General features: G+C 39.0%; 1 protein-coding gene across 1 annotated transcript in view; it reads left to right on the forward strand.

Moving 5' to 3' along the window:
• Positions 1-349: 349 nt before the first annotated feature.
• The window catches only part of LOC110831455 (T-box transcription factor TBX10), a 304038-nt gene continuing 289883 nt past the window's right edge, over positions 350-14504 (forward strand). Inside the window, exon 1 of the mRNA XM_022067469.2 lies at positions 350-754. The gene's annotated coding sequence lies outside the window, so the exon portion shown is untranslated. The remainder of the gene's footprint in view (positions 755-14504) is intronic.

The raw sequence follows: 14504 nt of genomic DNA on the forward strand, positions 1-14504 counted from the left end.
GGAGTCCGAATTCATAATAAATCACAGCTGATTGGAATACCATAAACAAGAGACAAGTACCACACTGATCAAGAAATTTCCAACCGGGAATCTCAGTGTCTGTATCTCAAAATAGACATCTTTGGACCAAAGTGTATTTGCATTTTTTGCTTCTCTATCGTCATTCAGTATGTCCTAAAATTTATGGAAGACAATATTGAATGACACTGTATATTCATAGAAATTATTAAATGCGCCCACCATGTTTTATTTAATGGTGGTAGCTCTGTCTTGATGTCACGATGAGTAGCGACCACGTTCAAAACAGCACACAATCGCTGAGCGCTTAACGAGTTTAGTTTGTCAGAGTATGAAAACCAGAATGACGAAAAGTGACGTGGTAGCATGGCGGAGAAGAAGAGGTTGTTTACAGTCGAAAGTAATATAATATTTTATTTGCAAGTTTGTGGTTCCATGTGTAGTGTACAAGTATTGTAATAAGAGAACTGATATCTGCAGTCAGCTTTTTATACTAGGCATAAAATTCGTTCGTTTCTCCCTAGTGTTTTTGCTTATTCTGAATCACACGAGCGCTGAACACAATGTGGTGTATTTATGAAGCTCCTTGTCGTTCTGTTTCCGGATTACGAGAAGGGAGTTTGAACATTCTGATTTTATTGTGTGTTACGACAAATACTTTGCTGTGTAATGTGTACATGATACAGATGAAAGGGAAACGAAGTTTCTTCAGGATAGCAGACACTTCCTGCAGGCGGTGAGTACGAAGATTGTTCATACATTTCCCACGGTGTGTACTGGGTCCAGTGTAGTGTCGTGTTACCTGCGGACGCCAGTAACCTATATATAAGCCTTTTGCAGAACCGACTTCTGAGCGAGCCAAATATCATTGCCCCTAAATCAGTGCCCACTTAATTTAAATACTCGCCTTTAGTTTAATTGATTATAATATTAAAAGAGAAATTGTTTGACGAGAAACTGAAGACGTTTATAGAGTAAACAAACCAACAACTATTAACACTATAATAAGATACTACTGCCATACGCGTTTCGACCTCAAGAAATCATCAGTGGACTAAATGTATTAATTTACCTGATTATTATTCTAATACACTACACGGTATGCAAAATTTTAAGATTGAAGACGTTTAAACTAAAACGGGTAGTTAATATGGTATTATATTAGTGGTTTTTTTGGGAATAAATTTCGTTACTCTTTTGTATGTCCTGTGAAAAATGTCGCTACCATTATGTTCTTTCCTACATGTTTAACCTAAAGTCTTGTCCCATTGCATAACTTCGGCGAGTGGGCTACTCCACGAAAAGAAAAGTGTTGGTATTAGAACTTCCGTTTTGTTATCTTTACTTCGTTTTCAGACAATTGTCTATTGAATTTAGTTTTCAGTGTAACAAAAACTATCTTCACCGGGATTCTAACCCAGGTAACATTTTTTCGGGGTTTTGGCCTTTGTCACTGTAAATTCGCCGAAACAAACAATCCTAGTGTTGCCTATCATTTTTAGATTCCAAGGTAGAGAAAACGACTTGAGTCCGGAATAATGTTTTCTGTTTTGTGTCTTTCGTTCCTGCAATCTTCTGCCCGAAACTAACAATTGTTGTCTTAAGATGAAAATGACTGTCTTCTGGGTTTTTGCGTCGTTAGTCTGGTGTCCGGTAGAAGTGTACTAACGTCCTTTAGTGACTCGTCGCCCTGATGATGGAGGCATCAAGGAACTCCGAAACGTCGGTAAATTTCTACCAGACTACACGGCGCAACAACCCAGAAGAGAGCTATCTTCAGACTCACTGCAGTGAAAACTTCAAAATCTAAAATTGTTGTCGTTTTCGTGTTTTTATACCGTCATTAGTTTCCAGAGCAACTACAGAAAGTATCTTCACCGGGACTGGAACTCGGGAAACTTTTTCGGAGTTTTGACTTTTCTGAACTCGCTTCCTGATTTCAAGGCATAATCGCGACACATCTGAGGCAAATCGGTTTGTCCGTTCTCGTGCTGTAAGCGAACATACATACGCAGACACGTACAAGATACGTAACATAATTTTATTTTAGTTTTAAAATATATTTGTTGTAGGAGAATGTATTGTTTTTATCTGAATCTGAGAGTTCCCAAATCTAAAATTGTGATATTTTTAAAAATCTTTAATTTTCCTAATGCTAACGATTGACACAAATCAATAAGTTGGTTTAAAGCCTTCAGTGTTTGCGTGGGCTTTGTGGGCGATGAATGAGTTGTTAGTTTGATGAGTGAAACTTTATATAATTTTCCAAGCCCTAATTATAATTTTTCTAGTGGTATTTGTTGTACCTAGTCATTCCGAACACTATTATGATTTTTCAGTCTGTTTTTAAATGTTTTACGCTACGTAATAATTCTTATGTGAATTGATTCCAGTGAAAATCTAACAGGTAAACCGTTTTCACCCACGAGCTCATGAAATACTGAGTAGCTAGTACGCACACAGCGTATGTCTGGCCATGTTTTTATCTTTCGTCATAATTTCTTCATACCATTTCAATTCTGCAAGGATAACAGCCAATGTATGTCGTACATGTGTAACTTGTTTCAAATTACTTTCATGGCATATAATTTTGCAAAGTATTAATTACGTATAGCCTATTATTTTCTCTTATCATTTAATCTTCTGGTACTTGCATTCAGATCAAAGGTTATTGACCGTAATATATTACATCGAAGTTGGATGGGAGTCAGGATATCAATTACTCGTGATTACAGACCAGAAGAGAATTAACATTTTCTTCTAAAAAAAAGTTAGAATCAATTTGGTGCATTTTTTTTGTTTTAGTTTAGAGAAAATTTGTATCTGGACACTGAACACAGGTTAGATTGTTGTTTTTTAACGTCTCTACACCGACTGGAGAAACTGTTTAGTGACCAATGAAAAGAGAGATTTAAATACATTTTTTTTTGGATGTTATCCATCGTCTAGTAAATATAAAACGTAAAAACGACGTTTCGGAGATGGGACTCTATCTCCGTCTTCAGGTTCCTACTCAGTTGGGCCCACTAGATAGAGCTAATCCCTATCTCCGGACAGGAGAGGAGTGCCTGTTTTAATTTGGTAGGAAAAATCGTGGCCTATTTCAAGGTACTATGACGTAATTAGCGGGAAAAGTGAGTATAATTACAAAATTGCTCAGAAAGTATGTCCTGGCAGCTCCGGAGTACAACTCAAAAGCGTTTCACGGTTTCTCACTACAGAGGTCCGGGTTTGCGTCCGGATCAGTCAATGCGCGGTTTGTGGTGACCAAAGTGGCGATGAGAGAGGTTCATCTCCGAGTTCTTCGGATTTTCCCTGTAATATTAATTTCAACTCTACTCCGAATTCTCTCATAAATCATCTGAGAGATGGAAGAATGGTCCATTTAAAAGGCTCAGTTCCGCAAAGGCAAAGTCTCACCCCATCGAAACAATCAAAAACTTCGCTTACGCTAAATTCTTCTCTGTGAAAGATGTTTGAATAGGAAAGTAGCGCGAACTTGTGAAACGCTGGTGAACTTCTACCAGAAGTTAGTATGTTCTGCTAAGAGATGGCAATAGTAGACAGCAAATATTCCAGCACCATCTATCGTAACATTGTACGGTTTCGAATGTCTGTTGATAAAAGCTGCCCCCTCCCTCCCCACATATTCTTTCTAATTCACAATCATTCTACCATTCGACGCCACAAAATATAAGTTTTTTGAAAAAGTGTAATTAAATGAACCAAAATTTATTATCATGAATATGATGGCAAAATATTAATTTTTGCAGACATGAGAGCTACGTTGGTTTTAGAATGTGTCAAGGTCTCTGTTTACTCGCAATTTTTATTATTTTTAGAGTTACGTATGTAGCCTGAATGAGTTTGAAAGGATCGGAAAGAAATGTAAGTGGATGGATAAAATTATTTTCTTGCGCGAACAAAAATTTAGCGAGAAAGCATCTTGGAGAATCACTGTTATAAGGACAGACGAAAAAGGAGTCAGTTTTGTTAAATACTCTCTTCAGAAATCATTTGCATTCATATAAACTGGATTATATATCTTTTTCCAGAGGAGATGGATGTAGCCGGGAGCTGGAAACTTAAGTAATCTGTCTATAAAATTCACCAGATAATAGTTTTAGGAACATAAGACCTCAATATTTTTACGTTTGTAACAAGTGGCTCTGTCTCTATTATATAAATTTAAACTAAATTACGTATAAGTTATGCTTTGTAATAGGGTCCAATGGAAAACATCATAATAGGTGAGATTTCACGTTCTCACAGTCGCGACTTTAAAGAAGACAATCTTCATTATCTTACGTATTGGTGTTGTGCCAGAGACAGTTATTTAATTGAACTTAGTTCCTTATTGTAAGTGTGCTTCATCAACAACCAGAAGACCAATTACAGATATAAAACAAGAAAATAACAACAAACAGATTTTATAGAAATTACGTGACTGTAGATAACATTAATATACGAAACAACTTTTTACTGAATACATCAATATTTATGTAATAATAATTCAATGAAATTAAGTCATTGGGGTTAAAATGAAAGAAAAGATGCAAAGTAAATGCAAAAATAACAAGGTACTAAATCAAGGAATTCATAAAATAATAATAAAATCACACCTTCTACGTAATGAAAACTGATTTTTTTCTCAGTCACTCTGGGTAAGTAGGACCTCAAATGAAGCCACAGCAATTTTTAATTTTCATTTCAGCATCGTATTAAGTAAAAACATTACGCACATTTTAAAGTGTGAACCATAGTTCCCATTTAGTATGAGGATTACTTCGCAGGGACCAGTTTTGGTGTAACTGAGGAAGAAAATTAATATCTCCATTGTCAGGAGAAGGTTTACTGTTGTAAAAACTGACTGATTACGAAAAATTAATAAAGGGGAAACATTTAAGATGTGGCAAGCATATGTTAGATGATTTCATTAGCAGACGAACGAGCAGGCGGTTTCAATATATAACGTGAAAGATAAATTTTTTCATCCGCTTAAAATAATAAATATCAGTTTAGTAGAAATTGATTTTACGAGTACAGAAACTTAGCTTCAATGTGTGCCGCCGGAATATCAACTTGTCATATAGATTAATGTGGCGGATGCGATCACGTGAGACAATACCACATTAACTGCAAACACTGGACTAAATCCTGATGAATGAGGCTTGTTATGGGATCAGTAAAATTCTCGTTTTGGATCACGTGGCACGATTAGTTCCACTTTTGGATTAGGAACATCTGAGTGGATGAGGGGAGGTCGGCTGGTGAGTCAACAATAGCAATGTTAGTCTTGCTTTCGTCACACTGTGACAGAGGGATGCGCAAAGCTTCAGGAGATACCGAGATAAATCACGTGACTTTTGTGAATTTAATACGAGGGTAGACGATTTAAGCTTCGCAAGGGTCTTCATAAGATACGAATATATTTGTTATGCTGCAATGATAGCTTTTTAACACGCCAGGCACAAAATATATTCCAGAGGATGTAACTGACTATATCGGATAAAGTACTTCTTAGAAGCTAATAGTCTCTCAGGTAGTAAAGAATTTTGGCCGGCCATTCTATTGAACTCCGTAAAGGAGATGAAGGATAAAATTGTAATTCTCAACAGAAACGATCTCACTTAGTAAAATAAAACGAGAAAAGTTGGTAGTTGTAAAATAATAGGCTAATATATCGAAAACTAATAAAATATTTATTATTTTATTTAGTGTTCTGTCTGACGACAGGTCCATATGAACAGGATACTTCCATCCTTTTCTCGGACTGGGACCTGTTCATATCCGTTCTTGGCAGATGATCCAGAAGTGGTTTGCCATTGCCTTCTTCTGTGTGTGTGAATGGAGTAATTGTTGGGATGCCACGGAGAGACCGGGGAAGCCCCCGGAGGAAAACTCCGTGTTGCCTAGACCACGGCCTTGCCCAACACAAGTTATAAATTCGGGCACCGCCGGGAATCGAACCCGAGACCCCAGGATTACAAGGCCAGCGTTCTAACCGATAGACCACCGTGGCGCTAATAAAATATAGACTAAGGTAATGCTAATTAACATTTGCGGGATGGTAGCAGACCGCGGGCCACAGGCTGAGATACGCTGTTGTAGACAAGTCCTGTATTCTTACTTGATGATGGTCGTTAACCGTTTGCTGCTAATCTTTTTGTAAATAACACATTCCTGTTGAGTTTTGATTGGTCGACAGACAGAAGCAATGTCCCGTAATCCACTGTCACAGCAAAATTTTACAAGCCTGGTGCTATAGGCTACATTGCTTACATTCTTTGATTCAGACTCCACTGAATTCTTATATGCTGCCAAATTGTGTAATTGAACTGAGTATTTCAGCATTACCTGAAGGTTTGTTGTAAATGGTATCAGCTTCTTTATTTAAATAGTGTGAGTTTTGTGACTGTGTTTTAACGTGAACGATTATCCGAAAAGAAATGGTCACTATTTTTATGTGTGAAGTAGCAAGTGTTTATCATCATCTCTTGATGCATTCGTTATGTTTGAATCCATCCTTTTCACTGTCTTCAATTTGACTAAAAGTATTAGAATACTTATGAAGCCAAACTTTATTGAAATCAAACTCCTACGATCTGAGCTTTTATATTGAGAGTGGTTACTACTGTCTGTATATGCTTCTTTTGGTTTCAAGGATCCTTTTCTAGATAAATTAAATTAATGTTGAAAATATTATGATAAACGACCATAATAAACTTATAAAACAAGTTCCAGATCTACATTATTATTGTTGCATGTTTAATTCAAGAAATAAGGCAAGACAGAAGAAAGGAGGGAGAAAGGGTACATTGAAATAAAGTATATGAGAAAGTTTGATAGTTATATTGGAAACTGCGTGTGTTGGACTGCAGTCTGCTCCATATTTGTTGTGAGTTAGGTGTTCACGTCTTCTTCAAAGCTGTACGGTACAGTTTCAGAATGCCAAGGTAGAAATTTTGTGTACTCCGGTACGAATTTTCCGTTTGTATTCTTTATTCTTACTATAATTTTTCTATTTAATTTCCTTTTTTTTCATCTTAGTAGCTAAGTCGCTGACTTTGATATCTGCGTTCTGGGTGACTCCATTTCAGGGGCATATTTCATTAAATACCATTACATAGAGCCACGGTGATCTAGCGGTTAGAACGCTGGCCTTGTAATCCTGGGGTCCCGGGTTCAATTCCCGGTGGTGCTCAGATTTATAACTTGTGTTGGGCAAGGCCGTGGTCTAGGCAACACGGAGTTTTCCTCCGTGGCATCCCAACAATTACTCCATTCACACACAGAAGAAGGCAATGGCAAACCACTTCTGGATCATCTGCCAAGAACGTATATGAACAGGTCCCAGTCCGAGAAAAGGATGGAAGGATCCTGTTCATATGGACCTGTCGTCAGACAGAACACTAAATATAATAAATACCATTACGTCTGGGGCCCACGGAACACGTGGGCTTCTTGGAGAATCGCGAAACTTTGCGCCCTCCATACGCCTGGTAGGTGTGGTGCTTGGAAAAGGTGTAATTGTTCGGTCATTGCCTTGAATGTTATGTTGTTCAAAATATTTCGACAAGTTGTTGCGTGTGCAAGATTGGTTTGTTGTTCTTACTGAGTTCTCCAGGCCTGTGAGGTAAAATACCCCCTCCCCCCTCCTTGTACACTGAAAGCACCCTCTTTTCGATTCTGATCGATATCGTTGTTTCCCGTTCTATTCGATTTATATCTCATATAATGCTACAGAATCCTATTCATTTACTTCTACTCTGTGGTTTCTTCCAATTTCCCGTAGACCCTTATAAAATTCTATTTTCCCTTCATTTTACGTTGTCAGTTTAGGACAACGTTTGAACCCCTGATGTTTATGATTTCAGATTACTTACAGAACCATTACAATAAAATGAGGTCATCTAATCTACTGTTTTACAGGATTAAAGTTATGTCAATCATATTTCAGCTAGAGCTCCTCTTTTCTGTCTCCGGACTTTAGCTACTTCAAACTCTAATATAGATTTTTATTCCTCTACAGTCGGTCTCTAGAGACGGATTTGATAGCTGTGTGAGTCAGCAGAAAGCTACTCTCTGACATAACTTGATTAAACCGCAACGGTCAGCATTCGCAGGTGCCATAAAAATGATCACAACATGAAGCCCCTTCGTGCTGAAGTTACACCACGCAGAAGGGAAATCGTTTTACAGAAGAACTACTTTGATTGGAAGTCAGTTCTCAACTTATAACGGTCCAGTCAGTAAAGTGACTGGGTATCCTACAGACTGGAGGACCAGTGTTCTATTCCCGACAAATCTCAGAATACCTCACGACCCTGCCGATATTCAAGCTGGCTGCTTCCTGACTTCCGGTCTAAATAGTTACCTTTGTACAGAACTGTCTGGTTATTATTATTATTTAGTGTTCTGTCTGACGACAGGTCCATATGAACAGGATCCTTCCATCCTTTTCTCGGACTGGGACCTGTTCATATACGTTTTTGGCAGATGATCCAGAAGTGGTTTGCCATTGCCTTCTTCTGTGTGTGAATGGAGTAATTGTTGGGATGCCACGGAGGAAAACTCCGTGTTGCCTAGACCACGGCCTTGCCCAACATAAGTTATAAATTCGGGCACCGCCGGGAATCGAACCCGAGACCCCCAGGATTACAAGGCCAGCGTTCTAACCGCTAGACCACCTCATCTTATTATTATTTAGTGTTCTGTCTGACGACAGGTCCATATGTACAGGATCCTTCCATCCTTTTCTCGGACTGGGACCTGTTCATATACGTTTTTGGCAGATGATCCAGAAGTGGTTTGCCATTGCCTTCTTCTGTGTGTGAATGGAGTAATTGTTGGGATGCCACGGAGGAAAACTCCGTGTTGCCTAGACCACGGCCTTGCCCAACATAAGTTATAAATTCGGGCACCGCCGGGAATCGAACCCGAGACCCCCAGGATTACAAGGCCAGCGTTCTAAACGTTAGACCACCGTGGCTACCTGTCTGGTTACAGACGGATAAATCAGCCGAATCTGTGGCTAGATGAAGCACTAATGGGTTCCATAACCGATAAGTCATCCAGAAGTTCCATTAAAGAAAGTTATCTTGGTATTTCTCTGCTATTATATCTGTTACAAGTACAATAAGAAATAAATTGCCTCGTATTAGACATAATTTTGTTAAAGCACTCACTGACAGAGATGTCTGCTTTGGAAGTGTTGACGTCAATCAATAATTTAATTTAATTTATATGAAATAGATTTTGGTTTCTATGGCAGGATGACCGTGAACGATGAATTGGAAATGGTGCTGAAGTAAGTGGTCGTGGTCTGTTTTAAGTTACAATACTGACATCTGTCTGGGGTATCTAGGGTAATGACTAAAACCCTAAGAAAATTCCGAGATCCTTGGATCCACCGAATATGAAACAGAATAGATCGTCGAATACCAAGACGATTTGCAGTGATGAATTTTAATGAATGTAGAAGAAATAATTATGGCTTAAATAAAGGTACGGAATTTTCCAGGAGACTAAGGAAAATTTCTAGACTCTCAGTCAGTATTACTGACGTTGTGTTCGAGATTCGAAACCGGGGCTTCATGAATATAATCCAGAATTACTGACCACTTCTCTGCGCCTTGTGATTGAAGCCATGATTGCCACTTTGGTCACCGGTTAAACCAGCTTTGATGCTGGACTTGAAGATATGTTATCGTTGTTTAAATGCACTAGGCCAGGGGTTCTACCTTGTCGAAGGCAATCTGCCGGGTGAGGAGGCTTGCGTGCTCAAATGACCCTTAGGGCTATGCCGGCCTGAGCTTCGGCTCATGGTAGGGTCACCCAAGCCGGACAGGTCTAAGGAGATGCGCTAGACTAAGAGTGATACCCTGGTCCTCCAGGTTGGGGGTTGGGTGTAGGGCTAACAACCTTTCACCTTTAAAAAAAATATGTGTTACGAAAAAATCAACCAAGCCTCGGATCAGGACGGACTCTTTGGCACGACCACGGCAATTGAAAAAGGACATGAGATTTGGTACCTGGAACATTAGGAGCCTCTATAGGGCTGGGGCACTGAAATCAGTGTGTAGGGAATTAGGGAATTATAAGTTAGACTTAGTGGCAGTGCAGGAAGTGCGATGGGAAGGGGAGGGCACGATCCCAGTGGACAATTTTACATTTTTCTATGGAAAGGGGAATGACAATCATCAGCTAGGGACGGGTTTTTTTGTTCATAGCAGAATTAGGGCAGCAGTTAAGAGAGTAGAATTTGTTAGTGACAGGTTGTCTTACGTAATTTTGGAAGGACGTTGGTGCGACATCATTGTCCTTAATGTTCATGCCCCAACTGAAGACAAAAGCGATGATATCAAGGATAGCTTTTATGAAGAATTGGAATCAGTATTTGATACATTTGGCAAGTATCACATGAAAATTCTGCTAGGAGATTTCAATGCAAAAATTGGGAGGGAGGATGTCTTCAAACCCACAATAGGCAGCGAGAGTCTCCATGCACTTAGTAATGATAATGGCGTCAGAGCAGTGACCTTCGCTACGTCAAAAGATTTAATTGTAAAAAGTACAAAATTTCCACACCGTGATGTTCATAAATACACTTGGACTTCCCCAGATGGCAGAACACACAATCAAATAGATCATGTTTTAGTAGATAAGAGAAGGCAGACAAATGTAATTGATGTGAGATCATTCAGAGGAGCAGATTGCGACACTGATCATTATCTGGTGGTAGCAAAAGTGAGGGAGCGGCTTTCAGTAAGTAGACGAACTAAACAAAATTTTGACACAGAAAGATTTGATTTGAAAAAATTAAGTGAGGGAGAGGCAAAGGAACAATATCAAGTTGAAATTTCGAATAGGTTTCAAATTTTAGAGACAAATGAGGATAATGAAAGTGTGGACATCAACAGGGAGTGGGAAAATGTCAGAAACTGCATCAAAATTTCAGCAAAAGAGAAACTAGGATACTACAGGAGAAAGCAAAATAAACCGTGGTTTGATGAAGAATGTTCAAAATTAATAGATCGAAGGAAGCAAACAAAATTTCAATGGTTGCAGAACCCAAACAAAACAAATGCGGATAATCTATGTAACGTGAGACGTGAGGCTAGTAGAACCTTTAGGACTAAGAAAAGGGAATACCTGAAGGGCAAAATTGCTGAACTTGAGACAAATAATAAGGAAAAAAACATCAGAGACCTGTACAGAGGCATTAATAACTTTAAGAAAGGATATCAACCCCAGACTAATTTGGTAAAGGATGATAGTGGCAATTTGCTTGCAGATCCAATAAAAATTGTGAATAGGTGGAAAAATTTCTTTAGCGAGCTCTTAAATGTTCATAATACTGGTGATATTAGACAGATTAAAATGCATACAGCTGAACTGTTGGTGCCAGAACCTAGCTTAGATGAAGTGGAACTAGCCATTGGGAAGTTGAAAAGTTATAAATCTCCAGGAATTGATCAGATTCCGGCCGAATTAATTAAAGCAGGTGGCAAAGGGTTGCATATGAGGATCCATAAGCTTATTCAGTTAATTTGGGATAAGGAAGAGATGCCACATCAATGGAAGGAATCCATAATTATTCCTATTTATAAGAAGGGGGACAAGACTGAGTGTGGTAATTACCGAGGAATATCGCTGCTATCAACCTCATACAAAATTCTATCCAACATTCTTTTGGCAAGATTAACCCCATATGCGAATGAAACTATTGGGGATCATCAGTGTGGGTTCAGACGAAACAGATCAACGATTGATCAGATCTTTTGCATTCGTCAGATACTAGAGAAAAAATGGGAGTTCGGTGGGACTGTACATCAGTTATTTATAGATTTCAAAAAAGCCTATGACTCTGTGAAGAGAGAAGTGCTATATAATATTCTTATTGAATTTGGTATACCAAAGAAGCTAGTGGGTCTAATAAAAATGTGCTTAAATGAAACCTGCAGCAAAATTCGAGTAGGTAAATATGTATCTGAGACATTCCTCATCAAGAACGGTCTAAAACAAGGAGATGCTTTGTCTCCCTTGCTCTTTAACTTTGCGCTAGAATACGCCATCAGGAAGGTCCAAGGTAGGCAGGAGGGTTTGCAATTGAACGGGACACATCAGCTATTGGCATATGCTGATGATGTTAATTTATTGGGGGACGATATAAATACAATAAAGAGGAACGCAGAAGTTTTACTAGAGGCTGGTAGACAAGTGGGGCTGGAAGTAAATTCAGAAAAAACTAAGTACATGTTAGTATCTCGTCATCAGAAGACAGGCGGGCAAAATTATCTTAGGGTAGCTAATAAATCCTTTGAAAGGGTTACAAAGTTCAAATATTTGGGAACAACAATAACAAATCAAAATGATACTTGTGAGGAAGTTAGGAGGAGACTAAATTCCGGAAATGCTTGCTACTTCTCAGTCCAAAATATTTTGTCTTCCCGTCTGATTTCTAAGAACCTGAAAATTAAAGTATACAAAACAATAATCTTGCCTGTTGTTTTGTATGGGTGCGAAACATGGTCTCTCACTCAGAGGGAGGAACACAGATTGCAGGTGTTTGAGAATCGGGTGTTGAGGAGGATATTTGGGCCTAAGAGGGAAGACGATGGGGCGTGGAGAAAACTGCACAATGACGAGCTTAAAAATCTGTACTGCTCCCCCAGTATTGTGAGGGTGATTAAGTCGAGAAGAGTGAGATGGGCGGGACATGTAGCGCGCATGGATGGGACAAGAGGTGTGCACCGGGTACTGGTTGGGAAACCTGAAGGGAAGAGACCGCTGGGGAGACCTAGACGTAGATGGGAGGATAATCTCAGGCGGGATCTATGGGAGATAGGAGTTGAAGGAAACTGGATTTTGTTGGCCCAGGACAGGGTCCGGTGGAGGGCTTTGGTTAATTCGGTGATGAACCTTCGGGTTCGGTAAGCCATCTAGTTAGTTAGTTTAGGCCAGGGGTTCTAAACCTTTTTCGCTGAAGTACCACTGATTATAATTTGACATATTAAATGTACCAATAACCAAATGCGATGAGGGAAAACTTGATGCCTGCCCCCCAGTGGCGTAACTAACATTTCGCGGTCACCACATGTGTATGTACTTCGATGAGAAATAGTTTCTCTCTTTAACTGCATATACCTAAAGAAACTCTACATAAAATATACTGAAAGGTATGTGCAAAGTAGTGAATAGTTTAATAACTACTCAAATACATAATGTTGGAAATTAAAGTGTACGTACATTTATGACCATTTCACATTGCACAAAAAATCTATTTTTGGATACATAACAGACCAATTTAGGCTTCATTTCGAAGGTTGTGCTTTCGTATGTCAGGTTCAAATTCAGTTAATTTGAGCCTTGATTGATTTTCTTACTTATTTCGCGTACCACTCAACATTGGCTCGCGTACCACCAGTGGTACGCGTGCCATAGGTTGAGAATCTCCTCACTAGGCCATTGACCACAGCTTTGCTGCTACTCCCTTTGGCCTTCATTTGTGCATTAAAATCCTTATTTAATTTACATGCTAATCGTAAGGCTTCAGTAACCAACACCAATTGATGTGACGTCATATTGGTCGCAATCTGGCAGTAAGGAGGTTCAAAGCATTAGAGCATTTTTAAAATCGCTTTATAAGCCACAACAACGACCGAGTTTGATGTATAGCCGCAAAATATAGGTCCAGAATCATGCACATTGTCGTGACGTTATTTATGAAACATACCATTTCTCATTCTGAAACCTTAACGCGCCAGATTCATCAGATAGGTGAACCTCTGTAAGGAGCGAGGCACGAAATTTTGAGTTTTATTGTACTTATCGGGAAATAGTATCTGTGTTCTCGCTTTATTTCAATATTTTACTGTTCTTCTGCGCATTGTTTCGTATTATACTTAGACATAACCATTCTGTGTTTAATTTTGCACCAATTTCTTCGTAGTCACTCCCGAAATGCATTCCTGTCCATTTAAATTAAGCACGTAAAATGCAGTGTTGAGGGGTCACTTTCAAGTGGTAAGGCCTGGATGCATTTACATAGTCAGGCGCCAGCTCTGTAAATAATTTTCTTCAGGATAGTTAAATTACAGAAGATTAAGATGGACTGAGCATGTAGAATAGCTTAGAGACGAGAAATCAGGGTTGTGCCACAGCTCAGGCGCTAATTCGCCAGATATTTTGCCACTGAGGCCAGGGTTCGAACCCAGGTCAGTCTGTGCGGAATTTGTGTTGGAATAGGTTTTCCCCTACCAATATCATTGCTTCACTATTCAATATTCACTCATATGTGATCTGGTGGACGAACAGTGGGTATGTTAGAGGTCCAGCTCCACAGAGACATAGTTTCACCTATATAAAAAAAAGGCTTATGACAGGTATATCCATGTGAATAATTTATCCGACGTCTTTAAGGGAAAATACTACTTGTGAGATCTAGTAGTAGTTTAGAAGATGCTATCAAAAAAAATCTAAGA

The sequence above is a fragment of the Zootermopsis nevadensis genome, unplaced genomic scaffold (assembly GCF_977971745.1).
Source record: "Zootermopsis nevadensis isolate Lab colony 2312 unplaced genomic scaffold, Znev_1.0 Znev_ptg000017l, whole genome shotgun sequence".
In the NCBI taxonomy this organism is placed as follows: Eukaryota; Metazoa; Arthropoda; class Insecta; order Blattodea; family Termopsidae; genus Zootermopsis; species Zootermopsis nevadensis.